At 38.0% G+C, this 22,801-nt stretch overlaps 1 protein-coding gene across 1 annotated transcript in view; it reads right to left on the bottom strand.

Annotated features, from left to right (window-relative positions):
• Window positions 1-22,801, bottom strand: part of TRAK1 (trafficking kinesin protein 1) — a 231,307-nt gene that overhangs the window by 130,970 nt on the left and 77,536 nt on the right. Inside the window, exon 3 of the mRNA XM_051961235.1 lies at window positions 6,065-6,341. The gene's annotated coding sequence lies outside the window, so the exon portion shown is untranslated. The remainder of the gene's footprint in view (window positions 1-6,064; window positions 6,342-22,801) is intronic.

Below are 22,801 nucleotides of genomic sequence, written 5' to 3'. Positions count from 1 at the left end.
TTTGGGGTTTCCTTGGCAAAAATAGTGGAATGGTTTTCCATTTCTTTCTCTAGCTCATTTTACCAAGGAGGAAACTGAGTAAATAGGGTTAAGTGATTTGCCCAGGATCACACAGCTTATAAATGTCTGAGGACAGATTTGAATTCAGGAACATGTGCTCTATCCACTGTGCTATCCAACTGCCCCTAAAGTTTATTAGCTTTTAAACAATTTGTTTCCAAGATTAGGGGGAAAAAATAGAATATCACTGACTATAGCAAATTAAGGATCACCTATTTCAACCAACCCCTTTCTTTTAAAGGGGGAAAAGGAAGTTGAGAGAGTAGTGCTTGGAGATACACAACATTTAAAGATAAAAGGCTGGGACCAAGGCAGAGAGCCCAGTACTGGTTCCACCCATAGACAGATCTAGGGTTGGGTGGGACTCCAAGTAATCCATTTTGTATATTGCTATAAGGTACACCTTCAAAACAAAGGAAGAGAGGATGGTATAACATTGTGATTAGGGGTAAAAAAAGCTTCATTTCTTCAACTTTTTGCTTAAAAAAAAATTATGAAACTCTAATCCCATCTCCTGAGGCTGATTTTTAATGGTGCCAAATTTTTCCCATTTGACAGATGAAGAAATTGAGGTACAAAGAGATTAAGTAATTTGCCAAGGTTTCCAGGTTCTGATCTCCAAATCTAGCATTCTTTTCACCACATCCCCCTGCTTTGCGATACCTCCCCCCTTCTTACAAAAACCTTAAGTCTAACCCTAACTCACAGAATGCTAGAGGCAGAATGGTTATAAAGAGGGTCACACAAAAATGACAGGATCAGATCTTGTGACCTTGGTGGCTGTCAAGTTGTTTCAATCACATCCCCCTTTTCTTGGCAAAGATGTGATTTTGCCATTTCCTCCTCCAGCTCATTTTACAGATGAAGACACGGAGGTAAACAGGTTAAGTGAAGTGCCCAGAATCAAGTGGCTGAGGCTGGATTTGAACACATGAAGATGAGTCCTCCTGACTCCAGGACCAGGACTCTACATACCATGGCTCCAGTTTTTTTTTTTTTTTTCACTCTACCATGCTGCCTTTCTGTCCCTTTTAAAGTAACTAAAAATATTTTAACCAAGCTGTCATATGAGAAAACTTTCCTCAGAAACTTAGAAACTTTCCTACCCTAGAAAATGGTAGAAATCACAGGATTTGGAGGCAAGAAAACTGTGTACTTGCCTCAGCTCTGCTATTTATTCCATTTTCACTTTAGGCAAGTGTCCAACTTCCTCATCCATAACATGTCAGTTCCAAATGACCTCTAAAATCTTTTCCCGGTCTAAATCCTGATTCCATCCCAATTATGAATCACATTTTCAAGGGAACAGACATTGGTATAAGGTACTCCCTTCACCAACCCAGATCAGTGTCTGCTCTGCAACTTATCTCATGAGATATGATAGGGCAAAGCCACTCCTGAGATCCAAATGGTCTCAGCTTCCCTGTCACAGCTTTATTCCCCAGCCAACAAGGGGTAGGCCCAGGACAAAGCTGCCTCTGGGGCCTGAATGGCCCTTGGCTTTTCTGAGAAAGTTTCCAGCTTCTAACACATCCAAGCCCATGGTGTTTATGTCTGGGAGATATAGTGGTACCCTAAGACCACCCAAGTCAATATACCCTGATGATTATTGGCCAGCAATTCCAGATGAAGAGGAGGGGGTATCATTCAGAGAAATCAAGGGTTAACCCTTTCATTTTTTCAAATGAAAGAACAAAGGTCCCCACTCTAGAGGTGAAGTGATTATTCCATGATCAAGCATCCCTTAACTTGGTCTCCTGACTCCCAGTTCAGGATTTTTCCACCCCACCATATTGTTGCCCATTTGTGCTCTGTTGGGGATAAATAAACCTGCTCCTCTGTTAAACATTTAGTGATTTGAAAGTGCCTTATTTGGTCCAAACATTAAACTCAGACTAAGGAGGCGCTGGCATTAGAGCTGTGTTTGGGGAGCAAAGGCAGTCAGTGTCAGAGGCTAACATCTTCCGGACTAGGAGACATGTTCTCTTTCCACTGATAAAAGATAGATATCAACCTGGTGAGCAAAGAGTATGAGCAAAAAAACAACAAAAACCACCAACAACAAAAGAACACAAAAAGATGAGTTCCCACTCTCGTGGATTACACTTTTACCCATATGATTATATTATCTCTCTGTGTATGTATACGTGTATGTGTGTACAATGCACCTAACACATTCTCATTAACCTCGTTATAACTGCAAGGGCAAAAACAGAAATGACTGGTGAGACTGTGTGAGAGACACATCATCTTTCTCTAATTAAAATTTAATCTCGGTCACAGGGCTCTGCAAAAGAGTCTCCTTGTCTCATTTCTCTGCATGCAACCTTTTAAGTCTTCCCAGGCAAAATGAGCTGCCCTGAAGTCCATGCTTTTTATAGAAATCTATGTTTTTTCTAGTTTACAAAGTGCTTTATAGGCATTTTCTCATTTGATCTTCACAACAGCCCTGGGATGGTAGGTGTTGTTATGATTATTCCTATTTTACAGATGAGGAAGCGGAAGCTGTAAGTACCTTGCCCAGGATCACACAGCTGAATTTGAACTCAGGTCCTCTTGACTCCAAGTCCACTGTGCCCCCTAGCTGCTCCATCCCCACACCTTTACCCCCCACCTCCTGTCATGAGAAGTCCTGTTTCAATGCTTCAATGGTTACATGCAGGTGACTTCTTAAGGCTATGTAGAGAAGTACAAGCCCTGATGGCTTTCCACCTCCAAACAGTGAAGAGATCTAGCATGAGTCTGCTGTTCAGTCCAATGGAACAAATACTTATTACTTTCCTCCTAATTGCAAGATTCCCTTGGGCTCTGAAGACAGTCATTTCTCAGATCGATATATCCAGCCCCAAACTCTCCTAAACTCATCTCACATGGCCAAATTCCTACTAGTCATTTCCAGGGAGATGTTCTGAATAGAGCTCAAAAATCATCACAGCCAGAACTGACCTCGTTTTCTTTCCCCCCTCTCCTGAATTTCTCCATTAGTATAAAATGCTCCACCATCCTCCACTTATCCAGGCTAGAAACATTCGTGACATCCTCACAATCACTTCACAGCCAACGTGTTGACAAGTCTTGCCAATGTCCCACACAGGGGACCTCTCTTCTCCACTTACACAGCCACCCTCCCTCTCAGTGGAGATTCTCATCAAGCTTTTGATCTGGCTGTTGCCGTGGCTTCCTGTCTCAGTTTTCTCTCCCACTCAGCCTCATCACTCTCCCATAATGGTAAGACCATGTACTCCAAACCCTCCATTTAAGAAAGGAGCTCGGCTCAGATCATCTTGTCATTTCCCATCTGGCTGCACTTCTTTGGGATTTCTCTACCATGCCTTCTTCCTCTTCAATCCCCATCCACCTTTTTTTTTTTAAAGCAAGGCAATCGGGATTTAGTGGCTTGCCCAGTGTCACACTGCTAGTAAGTGTCAAGTGTCTAAAGCCATATTTGAAGTCTTCCTGATTCCAGCCAGGACTGGTGCCCTATTTACCACACCACCTAACTGCCCCTCATCACCATCGTTTCAGCTTCCTTTTGTATTTTACCTTTGCCCATTAAACCGTAAGCTCCTTGAAGGCAGAGATTGCCTTTTTTCATATTTTTATCTGCAGCTTAGCCCAGTGCCTTACACAGAGAAGTGTTTTAGCAAATAGTTATTGGCTGACTCCAATTCCTCTCCCTTCCACATGGCTACCAAATAGGTCTGACTGTCATACCCCTATCCCAACCCCCTCAATCAACTTCAATGGCTCCTTGTTACTTATAGGATTATAAACTCCTCTGATTATTATCTAAATCTCTTTCCAGCCTGGTCCCGCTTGTCTTTCCAGCATTATGACATATTCATTCCCCTCCGGGCATTCTACTGTCTAGTCATACTGCCCCCACTCACTGTCCTTCTCACATGTCACTCCATTTTCCATCTCAGTGCTTTAGAACTGGCTGGTTGTCTCCCAAGCCTAGGATAACCTCTCTCCCTCCTCACTATCCCTTCAAAGACTCCCTCTGTTCTTGAAGATTCAGTCCTGATGCTACCATCTGCACCAAAAATCTTTATTTTTAATAAATCTCTAAGTATTTCCCAAATTATACATTTAAATCTTTTTTAACATTTATTTTTTAAAATTTTGAGTTTCAAATTCTCTCTCTTCTTCCCTCCTTCTCCTACCCCTTGAGAAGTCAAGGCATATGATATCAATTATACGTATGAACTCACACAAAACATATTTCCATATAAGCCATGTCTGTAGTAAAATTCTTAATCTTTTTTGTGTAATCCCCTTGACAGTCTGAGGTAGCCTAGCGTTACTGTGGTTTGCTGCCTACATTCATAAATGAAATAAATACAAAATTTTACTTACAGCTCAATAAAAGTGAAGATGTAATTATTTTAGCCATTCATGTTCAGAGATCCACTGAAATCTTTGGCCCCTGGCCCTTTTGGCCTTCCTAATCTCCCAACCTGCTGGTGCACATCCTCTCCCAAAGCATCTTATATTGACTTTGTACACATTATCAAGTAATTAAACCAGTTCATGAGAGTATAAGCTCCTTGGGGGCAGGGCCAAGGTTTTTGTCTTTCTATCCCCACAGCTGGGCTCAGTGCCTAGCACAAAGTAGATACTTAACAAATGCTTGCTGATTGACTGACACTCAACCAGTCCCTATCCTAGAGAGCTGATAAAGGCCAACGTCAATTATTGCACCCAGCCAATATCAGTCTTGATTTTTGTCTTGCCATTGGACATTGATGACTCTGGAGGAGAGAGTGTGGCTGAAGACTTTGCACAAGTCTGTCTCACTTAAATCTAATTTACAGGCAAGTCAAGACATCACCCTGAAATGTCATTAATTCTCTTCAAGAATGAAGGATAAAGACTAACATCATTTTACTGTAAATTAGTTTATAAAATTTGGAGACTCTTTCTGAGCTATGGTTTGCCTCCATAAAGTCTCCAAATCCCCAAATCAACAGTTTTGCAGATTCTTCGAGCACCGTTAAGCACGGAAGGGATGGATGTCCTGGTACACCATGGGCAATGAATAAATGATGTTGAGTGACTGATAGGAGAATCCAATAGTTCTGTGCCAGAATCATTTAAAAAAGGTACCAAAGTGGTACAAAATATGGCATGTTATAGGTTTGCAAATCAATCAATCAATAAATCTGTAACATTTATTAAGGACCTATTATGTAACAAAGCTCATCCTTTAATTATTTTCTATTTCATGTTCAGTCCTGCTCTCTGTGACTTTTATGCTTGATATAACTTCCACTCAGCAAAACATTTAAAGCCTCTCTAATTCAGTAACTTGGACAATTGTAACCAGTACAAAAATAAAGCAAATATGCCACTAAAAGGACTTAATACCTAAGCAAATCAATCAACAAACATTTAGATATCCAATTTCATTAGCACAGTCCCACCCTTTCTTAAGACACAATACCTAAGGAAATCAATCAACAAACACTTAGCTTTCTAATTTCTTGAGAACAGCCCCATCTGACCCAACTAAACAACCATAGTCACTCAGGGATCGGTCTTGGGCCCTTCCCTCTCCTTTTTTTTAGGATTTCATTTGATGATCCCATCAGTTCCCACTGATTTAATTACCATTTCTTTCTACAGACTTTACCCTAACTTCTCTGCAGACTTCCAGTCACACATCCAACTACTTTTCAGATATCTCAAACTGGATGGCTGTTGGGAAAGAAGTCGGAGATATGAAGGATCAGAAGTCAGGAGGAAGAGCGATCCAGGTTCTGAAGACCTTTAGTGAGAGGGGAAGAAGTGAGAGACACAGAAGTGTAGCGTACAAGGTCCTGTCTGGAACGAAAACTGCACAAAGGGGGAGGGGGGGGGGGTGGTAAAACTGCAGCTATCCTTGGAGATAGAGTATAGAGGGTTGTAATCATTGATCTTGGAAACAAGTGGGAGCCATGGAAGATTTTTAAGAATGGAGGGAGTACCTCTGCCCCAAGCCCCTGCCCAAGACACCACTTACCAGTAATGGTGCAGGCATCTCGGTATTTCCTGCAATCTGACACATCTTCTAAGGCTTCACTTACATAGTGTTCTTCGTGAATGCCCGGGCTGCAGGCTAAGACCGCATGGTCACAAGTCTCAGGAAGGGGCACAGTGGTGGCCAAGATGTCGGTGGGCAAAGCTGTGGCGTCCAGCTTGGCAGGTTTCACTGGGATATACAAAGTGCCATGGGGGGGGCCAGTGCTGGGAACTGAGGGGATCGAGTCTTGTGGACACAGCAGCTCTTTGAAAAGGATCTGCAGAAAGAATTAAAAGAATTAGTAGAGGAACAAAGTAAGTTCTACAGTGTCTAAACAAACATTTGCAAACATATTGAATCAACTGATATTTATTTAGAAACATAAATGACCTCCTTTCATTATTAAAACAGATGGGTCTGCAGGAAAGACATGGTGAGAATACATGAAATCTCTTAGCAAGACTCAGGGTTTGTCCTCCTCCCTACATCAAGAGTCGGGAGTGACATCCTACCAGGGAAGAGCTGAAATCAACCACCTATAACTTAACACAGTAATGTACACAGAGTGAGCCCTCAATGAGTGAACATTTAATATGATGATAACACAAATGAACAGAACTTCCCCTGAGAGCAATACTTTTCCCTCAAAGAGTCCAAGGAGGTAAAATCTAGCTATTAAGATGCAATTTAACAAATACTACATATTTGTGGCTCCATCTGCAAAGAAGAAGAATCTAATCTAAAATGAGAATTTTTTTTAAATAGTCTTTAAGAAAGCAAGCATTTTTTAAGGATGATTTTACTTCCATGTGTTATAATTAACTGGCACAGGAAGAAGCTTTGGTTTTAATACATTATGTAACAGTTCTGATATAAATTTTCAGAATGATGACTTCATTATTCCCTGGTCATGTATCAGCTTTATAATCTGGACAGACCCTCAACTTACAAAAATAATTTTGCTATTTCAGTCATGTCTGACTCTTCATGTCTCCATTCTGAGGTTTTCTTGGCAAAGTGGCTGGCCATTTCCTTCTCCAGTTCATTTTACAAATGAAGAAACTGAGGCAAATAAGGTTAAGTGACTTGGCCAGAGTCACATAGCTAGTAAGCATCCGTGCCTGAGAAATGAAAATAATACTTCAAAATAAGATTAAAATCTCCTTACTTCTTACCAATGAATTTGCTCAAACTTAGAATTCTCTGAATATTTCTTTTCCTTAATCTGTTGCCATTATATGTTGCTGGCCATATGTAATGATCCTTTAATTAGCATTATTTAAAAACCACATTAATTTATGAGAAGAGCAAAGGGTAAAGAAGGAATTGAGCAAGCTTAAAAGGGAAACAATTTGTACTAATATGCCTGATCTTTACCTCTTTTATTTAATTCAGTACAAATATTTATGTACCATTGGTTAGATACTGGGGGCACAAAACACAATTTAAAATAATTCCTGCTCTCAGGCAGCTTACTTCTATATTACGAGTAGGATCTATTCAGTATGACACAGTGGGGAAAAGCTTTAGACCTGGTCAGTTTTACAAAGATGCTTTCTTATCACATTCCCATGAGATGTGGGAATGGCAAGAATAATCACCATTTAACAAGTAGGGAAACTGAGGCACAAAGTGACTGAGTAACTTGGCTTGGGATCACATAGCTAACCAGTACCAGAGGTGGGATTCAGATCGAAGTTTGCTGACTTCCACCCAGTCTTCTTCACACTGTATCACACCTCCTTCTGTGAAGACTATGATTCAGAAAGGGAAGTCCTTTTCCCACAAGTAGGACTTGCAGATCTAAAATACAAAATAAGAACACAGACTCAACTGTATTCCTAAACAGGAATCTTAGGTGTCTTTTGTATTCCAATTATGTGAGTTTTGTCTATAACAAGATTCGCTTAACCAGGCACAGGGCAATGGGTAATGCTGAGATAATAGGCCTGAAGGGCAAAGTACACTTTTTATGTAGAACAGCTGACAGATACAATCATTTTCCGTTCTGAATTATTCCTTGTTGCTCTTAAATACGCAACTTTCTGGGATTTCAGAGCTGCTGTGTTTAGCAGTACACAGACTTCTCGGGAAGCCAGCCTTTGTCTCCCTCTGTCCATACCAACCTTCCAGCACTCAGTCATTTTCAATCATGTCTGACTCTTTGTGACCCAATTTGGGATTTTTTTTTTTTTTTGGCAAAGATGCCGAAGTGGTTTGTTACATCCTTCTCCAGCTCATTTTTACAATTGAGGGAACTGAAGAAAGGAGGGTTTAATGACTTGCCCGGGTTCACACAGCTAGTCAGTGTCCGAAGCTGCATTTAAACTCAGACCTCCCTGACCTGAGGCCCAGCATTCTATTCACTGCATCAACCAGCTCCCCCACTTTTCAGTGCTGTTATTCAAGTAGCTTCTTAACTAGCCTCCTGTCATGAGTTTTACCACCCATTCCAATTCATCCCACACTCAACAACCAACCTAACTTTTTAAAATGTAGGTCTGATCATGTCACCCTAAATTCTGGTGGTTCTCTATTATCTTCAGGATCAAATATAAATTTAATGCCTTTGTTTGGAATTTAAAGTTTTTCACATGGATCCTTCCTAGTAGTTGAGGTTTACTTGCTGTTCCTCTCATTTTTTTCCCTTATTTCTTTCCTCCCTCCCTTCTTTCTTCCTCCCTTCTCCTTTCCAGAATGCTCTCCTTTATCACCTCCACCTCTGAGAAACCCTGATTTCTAATCTTGACAAAGTACAAGCAACCTCTTAGGCAGGAGGTCACTTCCCAAAACTGCTATTGCCTTCCAATCAAAAAAAAAAAAAATCACCTGTTATCTACTCTATATTTAATTTATGTCTATTTACCTGCATGTCTCCTCTATTAGAATGTAAGCTTCTTGAGGGTAGGCACTATTTTTGATTTCTCTCTGTATTCTCAATATGTAACATGGTACCTGGTCCATAGTAATTTCCTAACAAATGCCTTTTAAGAGTAAGCCTCCACATCATTTACAGATTATCAAATTTATAAGAGGCAACAGTAACAGGCAAGTCTCTTACTATTAACAAATTATCAGATTAGCAAATTACATGCATGAATTTTAAGGCAGCTATGAAAAGCGCCCTGAGTCTCCTTTCCAGTATCTATCCTTTAGCCAAATTCCATGACCAAATCATTAAAAGTGGCAAGCGCATTTGTATTTATATATAAAATTTGCATGTTTTATTACAAAGTTTAAAATTCTCTCAGTGTGTCTCCCTTAAACATAATCTTTGCTAGAAGAGATATGAACAGAATCTCCCAATCCACCTCTCTATGGAAGTGGAAAATCCATACATAAATCATGCTGGGGCAGCTAGCTGGCCCAAGTAGATAAATGCTACTGCTTCTGCGTTCAAATCTGGGCTCTGATGCTTACTAGTTATGTAATGTAGGCAAGTCATTTACCCTATTTGTCTCAGTGTCTTCATCTACAAAATGGGAATATTAATAGAACCAACCTCAACAGGATTACTGGAGGGATCAAATGAGATCTTTGTGTATATGTGTGTATATATGTATGTGTGTATATATTTAGATATATACGGCAATTAGGTGACATAATGAATAGAATGATTGGACCTGGAGTCAGGAAACCCTAAGTTCAAAACTAACCTCAGACACTTACAAGCTGTGGTGAGCCTGAGTAAGTCATGTAACTCTGTCTGTCTTTAGTTCCTCAATTATAAAATAAACTGGAGGAAAAAAAGTCAAACCATGTCAGTGTCTTTACTAATAAAATCCTACATGGAGTCATAAAGAATCAAATGTGATTGAAAAATTACTAAACACAATTAAACCTATATATAAATATAAAAGCATATGTATGTGTATTTACATATATACACACATATATTATACATTATCATCATAATAATATGATATGTGTATTATATATCACACACACATATTATAATATTTGAAATATATGACATATGTAACATATAATAATATTTTATATATATAAAATTGGTTATTTCCTGTCTGTTAAAATAAGGTCAAGTATTACATGACATTCCTCATTGCTCCCATAAGATCCTAGGTTTATATCTGGAAGGGCCTCAGATGCCATCTACTCAAATCCTCTCATTCTAAAGATGAAGAAACTGAGGCTCTCAGAGATGAAGTGTCTTTCCAGGTAACCCAAGCAATGACTAGCAGTGACTCCACATTCCATTTTCTTCATGTTCAGTATTTTCTGATTCTTTTTGAAGTGACTCTTCAATATGTTGAGGCATGAAATTTCTGAGAAATCATTCATTAGCCCTTGGCTAAAATAATTTTTTTTTTTTTTTGCTCCTGACTTGAATTTTGTGATATCTTCTGCTGAAGTCACCAAAGCAACAAGAACCAAAATAACAGCTGACATTAATATCATCTGAAGATGTACAAAGTGTTCTCTTTGTAAGATCTCACTTGATCCTCAGAGTAGCCTGTGAAGTGGAACGTACTATTATTGACTTAATTTAGAGGATCTTGTGAAGTTCTTTGCGAATTGCCTTTATTTCATCTTATATAAAAGATGTTGATATATAAGCAACAATTATCTTCATAATGATCTATTTGATCATGTTCAACATAAACCAAATGTCCCATGATATGCTACTATTTGTTGACTAACTGGACACAAGATGAAAACAATTCCAGTTCTTTTATCCTCCTTTCAAGAATGACCTGAAGGCTAGCCTTTCTTGGATTCAATTCTTAATAGCTTCTGGACTGAAGGTTAGTTCTCTAATGGTTGGACAAGGATTTCATGTTGCCTACCATTACTGTTGTTCAGTCATTTTAGTCATGTCTGACTCTCTGTGATCACATTTCGGGTTTGGTTTTTTATCTTATTTTGGCAAAGATATTAGCTGGGCCGTCATTTTCTTCTCCAGCTCATTTTTCAGATGAAGAAACCAAGACAAACAGGGTTAAGTGACTTGCTCAGCACCACACAGCTAGTAAATGTCTGAGGCTATATTTGATGAAGATGAATATTCCTGCCTTTAAGTGGGACACTCTATCCACTGTGCTACCTAGCTGCCCTTTTTTGCTATAAAAAAAATTAAAATGCTGGATTACAGTCTGAATCAAGGATTTGGGATCCTGGCTACTTCCCAGTTTTCAAAAGCATTTTTAACAACTTTTAACTACTTTGGTTGATCATAAAACTACCAGATCAAGGTATTATTATTCATCTCCATTTTACAGAAAAATAAGCTAAGACTCCAGAGAAGACAAGTTATGGAGTTAGCTAGTGGAAGAACTGCAGATATAACCTATCCTTTTCTTTTTTTTTTTTTTTTTAACTCCCAGATTTAACATGCTGAGATCCTTATTTAAATCCATATTGTCATGGTGATGAAATGAAATGATGTAAAGCACTCTGCCACATCAAGGGCCACATAAATTTTCAGGAATGTATAATGCTCTTGTGTTTAGCAGAACTCTGAATTCAAGAAAGAGGATGAAAATCACAAGGTCTAAAGGTTCTTAAAGGTTCCAGCCTGGAGTGTGGTGTGATGGAAAAAGCTTTGCCCTGGGAGTCAGGTGACTCTAACCCACTTGTCAGAATCTGCATGACCATGGATAATCACTTTGAGCCCCATAGGGGAAGCCAAAATTTCCTCATTTGGAAAATGAATGGGTTGAACTAAAAATCTTCCAAGCTTTTCCTCTTTCATCCTCTAAATGGAATGTGAGGGGAAAGGGAAGGGAGTGGAAAAGAATGATGCTTTTCAGCCTTCTAGATCCCTCTTCTCCACCATTCCTAGCTTAGCACATTATTCCTCGCACAGTCCATAAAAAACTCCCGTTCCAGCCTTTGCACTCAGTTCATCATTCTGTGGAGGGAGGTCTGGGTTTCACATAAGTGCAGTCTTCCCAAGGGAATGACCTTATTTCCTCCATAAAGGGAGGAGCTCAAGCAAAGAGACTGAAAGAGTGAAAGCAAGTGTACTGAATAATAATGTGGCCCGATTGGTGCTCAGTTGCCAGGGAGGTTCCAAAACTTTTATATTTGAACATCTCTGCTCAGCCCTCCAATATATGCAGGACTCATAGATTTATACTAGGATTCTAAAACACCTTCGCTTCTCTAAATGCTGGGTTTAAACAAAGTCTTCATCACAGAGATTAAATTATACTGAATAAGTCTTATATGAATGGCTCTTTCGAGAATCAAAAGTGAGTTTGAAGAAGAAAATTTGCCAGAAAGGCAACTTACTTGGCTTTTAAATATCACAGCCAAGAAGACTTTCAGCAACAGGGAAGAAAGAGAGATGGTGATCTTAAATTAATAGCCAATTCTCCAGGCCCACCTATGGTTAGGATTTAAAAAAAAAAAAAAAAAAAAAACTGGACAAATTCTCCTCAGATGCCTAAAAGTCTAGAAGCATTTATTAAGCCAATTCTCCAGGTCCACCTGTGTTTACATTAAAAAAAAATTATTAAGCACCTACTATGTGCCAGGCACCCTGCTAAGACTGGCCAGCTTTGATCCAAAATTCCTTCATAATGGGGATCCAGCATAAATTTCTATTCTTCAGGAAACTCTTCAAAGCCAAAAACCAGTTGATAATGGTTCGGGAATACTTCTTTTACCCACAAAAGACACCATGCTACTGAACAGTCCAAAAAAGGCATCCAATACAACCATTTTAGAGAGCAATCTAGAATTATTGCCAAAGAATTATTAAACTGTCTATACTTTTTGACCCAGCAATATCATGATGAGGTCTATTTCCATAGATAATTAGGGTAAAAGGAAAAGAACCTATATATTCTGAAATATTTAGACCAGCTCTCTTTGTGATTGCAAAGAACTAGAAATTGTGCAGATACTTTTCAAAAGGGGATTGGCTGAACAAGTTGTAATATATGATCATGATGGAATACTATTGTGCTATAAAAAATGATGAGTTTGATGATGTTAGAAAAACATGGACAGACTTGAATGAAATAATAAGAGTGAAATGAGCAGAACCAAGAAAATATTATATAAAGTTGCAGCAATACTGTTTGAAGAACAACTGTAAACAACTAAATCATTTTGATCATTATAATTATCTAAATTAACTACAAAGTATTTATGTAGGAAGACACTCTCTGCATTCAGAGAAAAAACTGATAAATAGAAATATGTATAGAATGATTTTATATGTGTGTGTATATGTAGATATAGCTATATATACATATATTTGTGTCTAATGATAGCCATGGAAGGGAGAGAAAGTTCCATCCTAATCTTATTATATATTTAAAAACAACAGCATATTGTGCATAATAGATTTGCAATTTTATAGGCAATCATCTTTTTTCCCCCTATCATACTATGTTATAGAAATATTTCTTTTTATCTCAAGTTCAGAAGAAACATCTAATATTCTCTCATTCTGTGTCATTCTGGGGAGAAAAGGGGGAAAGGACAGTGTTGTGGTAGCAATTAAGAGCACAACAGTTTTAGCTACTGTCCTAACCTCTTCCCTTTCTCTACCTCATTTAACCTCAGGGCCAATCACTGACTTATATGTAATGCCAATTCCTGAAATAACTGGACAAGTGATTAAGTGAGAGAAAATATCCAGGAGAAGGTTAAATGGTGGGTATGAAGATAAAGGAATTTAGAGATTTGTGGAGAATTGGTTTTTGCAAAGAGGGTGCTAGGTAGAGCAAGTTTAACTTAAATGATATTTTAATAGTTTTTTCAAAATACAAAGGAACCAAAAAAATTTTTTTTATTATAAAATATATTTCCAAACATGGTCTTTCCTTATGGGGAACTGGTTAGTTTTTCCTTTTGTTCCTAGATAAAGTAGAGGAAAGAGGTACCTGTGAATTAGACAGGAATTTCCCTCAATGTCTTGCATACAAGTACTTAATAAGTATTTGCTTAAGGGAGGGAAAAAAGCGCACATTTCCAATTCTTCAAAGCATCAACGGTAACCTTGTCTCTTTCTGCTTTATTGAAAATGTATCCATCTTTCTATCATGCAGTGAAACTTCTGAGTCTTCTTCTATACTCTTTCTCTACCATATCAAAGGAAGCAATAGCTTTTTACCTTGACCTGATTAACCCTTCCATCTTTCCCTTTATTTATTTCCACTTCTATCAGTACCTTGCTCCATTCCACCCCGACTCCCCATCCCCACAGTCTTTACCTCTCTACTGGTTCCTACAAATATGCAATTTCTCTTTAAAAAATTTTTTAAACTTTTGGGGAAGTACAAAAAGTCACTGGCTCTAAAGTCTGAGGTTCTGGGTTCAAGTTACTTTATTTCTTTGACATCTGTAAAATGAAAGGGTTCCAACATGATTTATAAAGCAATGTGTATGAAAAATAAACTAAGTGAAAGAAAAAAATGAAAGGGTTAAACTTAATGGCTTCTGAGGTTCATACTAACTCTAAATCTATGATTCCACAGAGAAACCCAGGTGAAATTGTATGGGGAAAATTTGATGAGGAAAAGATCACTTTAGAAGAAAAAAGAACATGAAGTGGGGGCAAGCAATAAAAAAGTTAAAACTGAGCCAGAATCAAAGAAAATGAGGAATCTCATGACAGATCTATAAAAAAAAATAAAAAAAAAAAAAAAAAAAAAGAGCAAAAGGATTTTTTTCAATCTAGTTAGAATTAATAAGACATGGAAATTCAATGAATGCAGAAGAGTTGGATATGACTTCCAAGTTTGGATTCTAGGTGACTGAGAAAGGGACAATCATTTATAGAAGAAAAGTTGAAGGAGAGACAAGTTTGAGAAGAGAAAAATCATGAAACATGAGTGCTGTGGATGGCAATAGAGAACAGATTATCAAAAAAGTAAGAATCCCTTTGATTTTCTTGTATTCACTCAGCAAATCTCTCATAATCTGACTTCTTTTCTGATCACCATTGGAACTTGTCTGAAAAAAAATTACCAATGGCCTCCTAGTTACTCGATTTAATGACCTTTTCTCAGTCCTTATCCTCTATAAAATCTTTGAAACCAGCCTGTCCCTTTTTACTTCACTCACTTCCCTGACACCGAATTCCCATGTTTCTCAGACATGGCCTATTACTTTCAATGTCTCCTCTCCTCCTTCCCTAATTTCCTATGTCTAGATAAAGATGACCTCTCCATAATGATTATCTTTCCATCCTCACACACTCTTTCCACTGGTGGTCTCATCCAATGATTCCCTCTCTAGTCTCATCACCTCCTCCTCCACACTTTGTATATAAGATTTTGTATCTAGATTTTTCATCATCTTGTTGATCATCTCTATCTAAGTATCCTGCCCTTACTGGTGCCTGAAAAGTTGAATATACCCACAATGAATTCACCATCTTTCTTTTTAAAAAAAAAAAAAAGTTGATCATAGACCCATTTTACTTAGAGGGGGACAAGGCCTTAGAGGTCTTCTAGTTTATCCATGTCATTTTACAGATTAGGAATTTAAGGGCCAGAAAGGAGAAGTCACTTTCCTGGAGTGGGATGGTATGATCTCATCCTTTTATTCTACCCCTATTTTGGTTCCCTTTTCAATTGGCAAAATGATGGTGTGAGGAAGAGAAAGAGGAAGAACACTGAAGTTAGTGCCCCTCAAAATTATAGCCCTTTAGCTTAAGCTACTTAGCTGCTGAGAGAAGATCTGTGTCTAGAACTGAGAAAAAGGGATGCCAGAAGGTCACAGTGAAAATCCCATCTGGAGATGTTGAGCAAGCTCAGCAAGGTAGGGAGGGATCAGGAAAGGCTTCCTGAAGAAAGTGGGATTTTAAATGAGTCTAAAGTCAAGAAGTCAAGTAAAGAAGAAGAGATGAGGAGGGAGATATCAGGGGAAAAAAAAGGAATAGGGAGAAAGGAAAAGGGAATATAGTATATTCCTGGAGTTCTATCTACTACATCCACCTAGCTGCCACTTTCTTAAAGCTAGAGCAAATATTCTTAACCTGGTGGTCTGTAAACTTGGCGGATTTTAAAAACCTATTTTGACAGCTATTTTCTATAATGGGTTTCCTTTGTGGTCGGTCTTATGCACTTTATTTAAAATAATCATTCTGGGAAAGGCTTGACCTTCCAAAGGAGTCTAGGACACAAAAACAATTAAGGATCCTCAAGTTTAAGAACTTCCCTGGATCAGCTCATGTAAGCCCAGAGGAGGGCAGGAAAGATGTCAATGGGAATCAGCATCAAAAATCAAAAAAGGTCAGTTCCGCATCTCTTATGTTATACCACCACCAAAACTGTAATTCAACTAATAAACACGTATATAAGCACTAACCATGCACCAGGCACTGAGCTTAAGCACAGGAAACAGAGAGAAAGACAACAGATCCTGTCTTCAAGAAGCTGACGTTCCAAATGGGAAGAAAAAATAAACAGATCCACGAAGTTATGTTTTCCCCTTTGGGATAGCAAAGGCTGCTTCCAACAGCACAGCAGTACGAGACTCAGCAGGGCAGTTTGTGTTTTTGTTTTGTTTTTTTGTCTTGTCTGATATAACAAATAAGGACCAGTTGAGAGACCATTCTGGTTTCTCCCTTCTACATCTCACTCATCCCTAGTACAAGGAAACTGAAAGGAGAGGCAGTCCCATGAAGAACAGCCATTCTTAGCAATACCTGCTGAGAGCAGCAGGGGGCTCTAAAGGGAAAAGAACATACAAAATAAGGCTGGAAATTAACCCAGTTTTAGAAGATAGTTATTGTTGAGTCTGTTTGAGCTGATCTTTCAGTTCAAAAAATCCCTCCTCCTTCTTCTTTTCCTTCTATCTTCTTCCCACCTTCTCCTCCTCCTCCACTGTGAAGAGCATCCTTGAAATTGGGGAGGGAGGATTAGGAAGAGAGTACTATACACATTCTCAAAGTTCCTAAGTGGAAGTTAAGAGCCAGAAAGACAAAGAATTGCCCAAAATAACTTCATGATCCTTCATGTCATGAAAGTCTGTGTCACAAGGTTTTACAAGTACATATGAAAGGTGCAAGACAAAAGAGAATAAGATGGAGGACTCTTAATGAAACAGATCCATTTCATCTCATTTCTCATCAATTAAATTAATTAAATGATCAAATTTCTGAAAATAATCCAGCCACAGCACTTATCATCATCAACAGATAACCTATATAGGCCATTGTAAGGTTTGCAAAGTGCTTTACCTATATTATCTCATTGAATTGGAAACTATTCAAAACATGTGACTGTCGCTGTACAGAGGGCAAGTCAGTTTGAGTCCTGCAGAAGAAAAGCCAGTCCTCTGTTACATAAGAGTTCTCTGCTCACTACAGTTCCTTGCAGCAAATTTATAATAGCCTATAAATAGATTCCCTCCCTTATCCCCCACCCCCCAAACCTTGCAAAAGGCTAGAAAACTGCAAAAGAAAGCTGCAGCGTGACTTCCTCTAACTTTCACCTAAAATGTAGCCCGTAGTTACATCTCATTGTAAATTCAAGTAAAATGTTGCTATAAGGAGCTCAAAGTAGACTCTGAGGGACTAACAGATAATTTGGGAAACCACAAATACAGCTAGATACATAATTAAAACTTCTATGTCACTGGAAAGGAGTCCTAGGTTAGGAGCCAGGAGCCCTGAATTCAAATTCTGTTTCTGTGTCTGTGTGACCTCAGGGAAGTCATTTAAATTTTCTGGAATTCTCAGTTTATCTTTAAAATGAAAGGATATCTGCAGATTTCTCTGCAGTACTAAACTCTGCCACATTATGATCCAATAACAAAGTATTTTCTATCTTGGAAAGTAAGTGCAGGATAGTAACAAGAAAGACAGTCCCAAATCTATTTAAAAAGATCACTCGATTTTCCCCACAATGCTTGTCCCTGAGAGAACCTTAGCCATTAGGGGAACTGCTTTAATACATTTCTTAGTCTTTTTTCAACTGCTATTGATGACTTTGATTTTTATACCATATTTATTTTCAAAAACATTTCTCTCTCTCTTTCCCACATTCCATTGAGCCTTATCTGGTTACAAAGGTTTTAAAAATAGACTCCAGCAAAATCAACCAATACAGCAACCTTATTTGACAGCATGTGCTGGAGCTCAAACCCATAGTCTTCTGCCTCTCTAATGAAATGAATTAGATGCATTTTTTTTCTTCTCTTCTCTAAGGCCAAATTTGGTCATTAGAATTACATACCACTCTGTTTGTTTATATTGTTTTCCTTTCATGCTGCTGAAGCCATTGTGTATACTCTTTTCTTGGTTCTGCTGATTTTAATTGTATATATTGTTCATGTGTATATATGTAAATTTATATTTAATTGTAGAAGTTCATAAGAGTATGTTTCTTTGAATGTAGTTTCTCATATACGTTGTTATAATAATATATATGTGCGTATATAATAGTCCATTATGTTCAAGCATCACAATTTCTTTCTCTCTGTTGAGTATTTTGTTTTTCAGTCCTTTGCTGCCAAGAAAAAAAGGAAAGAAAGAAAGAAAAGTCGCTACAAATATTCTGATATACACAAAATCTTACTTTCAGTCAATACCCTCCGTGGAGAATAGGTCTAGCAAGGATCCAGACCAAAAAGTATGGACTTCATAATCACTTTTTTTCCCCCCTGAGTCAATTGGAATTAAGTGACTTGCCCAGGGCCACACAGCTAGGAAGTGTTAAGTGTCTGAGACCAGATTTGAATTCAATTACTCCTGACTTCAGAGCTGGTGCTCTATCCACTGCCATGTAGATGCCCCTTTCATAGTCACTTTTTAAGGACACTGAAATTGCTTTCTAGAGAAATAATGCTGATTCACAGTTCCACCAAAAGAATATTAGGTTTTTTTAATCTTCCTGCAAACTCTCCAACCCTATTCCATTTTTTTTTAATCATTTTTAATTTTTTGGGTGTGAGGTAAAACCAGTTATTTTTATCTGTAAGTTTCTTATTATTGGTACTTCACACACAATACATAAGTATTTAATAAATGCATATTCATTCAGAAAAATCTTTCATATGTATATTTAAGATTTGACTCATCATCTAAGAACTATTTGTTCATGTCTTTTTAAATAGTATTTTATTTTCTCCCAATTACACATAAAAACAATTTTTAACATTCTTTGATTTTTTTTTGAAGTTTTGAATGCTATGTTCTATTCTTCCTTCCCCGAGACAGTAAGCAATCTAATATAGATTATTCATGGGCAATTATGTAAAATTTCCATATTAGTCATTTTTGTGCATGAAAACTCACTTGATATCTTTTGTCTAGAGTTTCCTAGGCACATTCTCTCCAGTATCTACTAAGGAATAACTTGTAGACTTATTTGTTTAGATCCATTTTCTTCTAACTAACTATATATATAGATATATGTATATCTATATATACATGAGCCTATCACATGATGAGGTCATCCAGTGAAGATTTTTGATTGAGTGCAGAGATTCTGCTTAGGTTTACAAGGGCAAAGTTCTAGTCCTGAATGAAGAAAAGATAAATCTGGGGCAGGTGACAGAGACTTCAGGATAGTAGAAAGGGACTACTACAGCACTGCTAGCAGAGGTGATGGTTTCTCCGGTGGTCAAGAAAAGAGGAGGATAAAAGGGAGAGGGAGTATGGACCTTTGCTGTGACAGTCTAAACTCTGGCCATCCTTCTGGGCCCACTGTTGGGAGCAGAAACAGCAAATGGGCCACCATAATGGAATCAAGTTTGTGAAAATGCAAGAAGACTGGTAATACAGGATGGGACTCAGTTGTGAAGGATTTTAAATGCAAATTGAATGTTTCACAATTGCTCCTGCAGGCAAAAAGGAGCCAGGAGAGTTCATTGAATAGGGGAATAATGGGGTCAGCCCCTCATTTAAAAAAAATTACTTTGGGGACAGACAGATAGTGCAGTGGATAGAGCACCAACTCTGGAGTCAAGAGGACCCAAGTTCAAATCCAACTTCAGATACTTACTAATTGTGTGATTCTGGGAAAGTTACTTAACCCCATTTCCTCCAAACAAACAAATAAAAGCAAGAATTGTTTTTCTGTTGGCAACTGAGTGGATTGTGCATTGAAATAAGGAGGCATAAGGCAAGAAGAAAAGAAGGTGATTGCAATAATTCAGCCATGAGGCAATAAGAATGAAGAAAAAAGGTTATCAACAAGATTCTAAAAATCTTCATATATGAAGACTTGACTTTTTACTCCATATGTGATGTAGATGAAAGAAGTTATCTGAGGGAAAAAATGACAAGAACTGCCCAAGTTTGAATATATGGGATGAGTACTAGTACAGAGTCAACTGATACCTAAGTTAGACTTGAGAAACTACCTTTCATAGTAAAAGAAAAAATGAAAGCTGGGAAAAGGCAGGTTTGGTGGAGAATGATAATAAGTTCTATTTTAGACATGTTGAGTTTGAAATATCTATGAGATGCGCTCGGGGAGAGTGATTAGAACTAGATATATAGATCTGAGAATCATCTTCATAGAGATGGTACTTGAATCAATGGGAGCTAATGAGAGCACCAAAAGTACAAAGCCCAACTTCTTAGCCTTTTCTTCAGAAGTCTAGTGAAGATTAGGGATCTCATCCCAAAATAGTGTTTTTAAATAATTACAAAGGATTACAAAGGGAATCAGTTATTTTGAAAAACTTGTCAAAATGGGGTAATGGGTAGAATGCAGAGCCTGAAATCAGGAACTCATCTTCCTGAATTCAAGTATGATACTTGACTAGCTCTGTGACCTGGGCCAGTCACTTTACCCTGTTTACCTCAGTTTCCTCATCTGGAAAATGAGCTAAAAAAGGAAATGGCAAACCACTCCAGTATTTTTGCCAAGAAAACCCCAAATGGGATCATGAAGAATTGGCTGTGACTGAAATGACTAAACAAGAAGTTATTAAAATTATAACCAAGTTTACAGATCCAGGTTAAGAACATTTACTATAGAGAGAAAAGAAAAGAAGGCTCAGCACAGACCTTGAAGAGTAAACTTGACCCAGAAAGATGAAGACCCTGCAAAGGATACTGAAAAGGAATGGTCCAACAGGTAGAAGAGAACCTAAGACAGAACAGTTTTATAAAAACCGAGAAAGGAAATCCAGGCGAGATTGACAGTGTCAAAGGCTGTAGAGACTGAAGAGAAAGGTTGAAAAAAGGCCATCCTATTTGGCAATTAAGAGAAGGATTCAGCTTTGGTTTGTGTTTCTCATTTCCCTTCAGGGTTTTTACATAAGAGAGAATGAAGGTCTTCATCCTTCCTTCCCAAGCATTATCATGAATTACTTACAAGTAAATCAATCAGGGAAAGGTCACTGCAAAGTGTTACATAAGAGTGACTAAAGAAACCGTGTCACCCAAACACACAAAGTTTGTGTTGATTTTTTTTTAAACTCTAATCATTTGAGCAGGTGTGTTTGGGGATGCAGAGAAATGGGGTGACAAATGGGGTGGACTCTAGAATCCTCAACCTGCCAAACGACTTGTTGTTTAAGTTATACCCAATGCAAGAGTTTTCATCCACAGTGAAAATCTTGGATAATTCAGCCTTTTAAAAACAATCATGGGGGCAGCTAGATGGCACAGTAGATAGAACACCAGCCCTGAAATCAGGAAGACCTGAGTTCAAAATCAGACCTCAGACACTTAACACTTCCTAGCTGTGTGACCCTGAGCAAGTCACTTAACCCCAATTTCCTCAGGAAAGGGAAAAAAAAAGCAATCATGAGTAACTGTGGCCCATAGTCATATTTAAGTCTGCCAATTTAAAGCTGACACAGGAGATGTAAAATCAACTCTGCACCCTCATTTTCCTAGATAAGGAAATTAAAACAGTTAAAATGCCTTTCCTTGATCATATATCTAACATTCAAACACAGTTTCTTTGACCCCAAATTCAGCCCCATATTAAAAACCATACTATGTTAACAAAACTGCTGCTTGAATGGGTTTGGTTACCAATTCATGAGTCACAGGAAAATGCCTTCCTTATAAGTTAGATTGTAAAGGAACAACATGATGGATGTAGATTGCAAATAAATCACAGGTATTGTCAATAAAGAGAATCTACTTCCAGGATCTTGGATTGCACTCAATCAACCCAACTGCTCTCTATGCATTAGTTTATTAAGTTATGGCAGAAAAAAAGAAAAAATTAGTTGGCAGCCGGCCTTTCAGTGATTCAATTCAATGAATATATAATAAAGTGTTTTAATTTCATAAAACCCAGCTACTAGGCTAGGTGCTGGGAATACTAAAATAAAAATGCAATAGCCCCTTTCTTCAAAGAGGCTGCATTCTGCTGGGAAGTATACAAACATGTGTGAAAATAAGTCAATACTATTATGGAAATGCAAAACACGTGCATAACCTACATCAGATCAAATCTCTTGCCTTCTCAGTGTAGAGGGATGGGAGAAGAGAGGAAGGGAGAGAATTTGGAGTTCAGAATCTTTTAAAATGAATGTTTTAAATTGTTTTTAACATGTAATTGAGGAAAAATTTAAATACAAAATAAAATGAAAATAAGTCAATACAATGAAACTCAAGAAGGGCAAAAAAGGGCTTTTCATAGGAAAGAATACCAGGCCTGAGCCTTGAAGGAAGCGCAAGATTCTCCAAGGTAAAAGGAATGAAGAAGGATGTTCCAGGTAAATTAAGGTCAGGGATATAGCTAGGTCAGGTCTCAGACAAAAGATCTGCCTGTAGTCTATTTCAGGGATTAAACTGCCTATACAACCCCACTTAGGGAAAGACTGCCAGTGCTTGTGTTT

The sequence above is a fragment of the Antechinus flavipes genome, chromosome 5 (assembly GCF_016432865.1).
Source record: "Antechinus flavipes isolate AdamAnt ecotype Samford, QLD, Australia chromosome 5, AdamAnt_v2, whole genome shotgun sequence".
NCBI classification, from domain to species: domain Eukaryota; kingdom Metazoa; phylum Chordata; class Mammalia; order Dasyuromorphia; family Dasyuridae; genus Antechinus; species Antechinus flavipes.
Note: the sequence above shows the minus strand (reverse complement) of the source record. Positions and strands in the feature narration are given on the sequence as shown.